Source organism: Egretta garzetta, unplaced genomic scaffold (genome assembly GCF_000687185.1).
Source record: "Egretta garzetta isolate BGI_Z169 unplaced genomic scaffold, ASM68718v1 scaffold551, whole genome shotgun sequence".
NCBI lineage: Eukaryota > Metazoa > Chordata > Aves > Pelecaniformes > Ardeidae > Egretta > Egretta garzetta.
The window spans coordinates 4,417-4,665 of NW_009258493.1; positions in this window are offsets into that span (position 1 = coordinate 4,417).

Here is a 249-nt window from a genome sequence, read left to right on the forward strand (position 1 = left end):
CCCCCCAGGCACAGCCGCCCCTGGCTCAGGGGGCACTGCCAGGAGGGTTTGGGGTGCAGGTGGGGGGTCACAGGGAGCCACGGGGACACCCAAGGGGCATGCTGCCCCCCGAGGCCCACCCTGCCTGACAGGAGCAGGCAGAGATGCCTGCAATGGGGTGACCCCCACACACTGCCCAGGATGCCCCCCACCATCCTGCACCCCTAGGTGCTGCTCAGGACCTCCACTCCCCCCACACACACCCCTCCT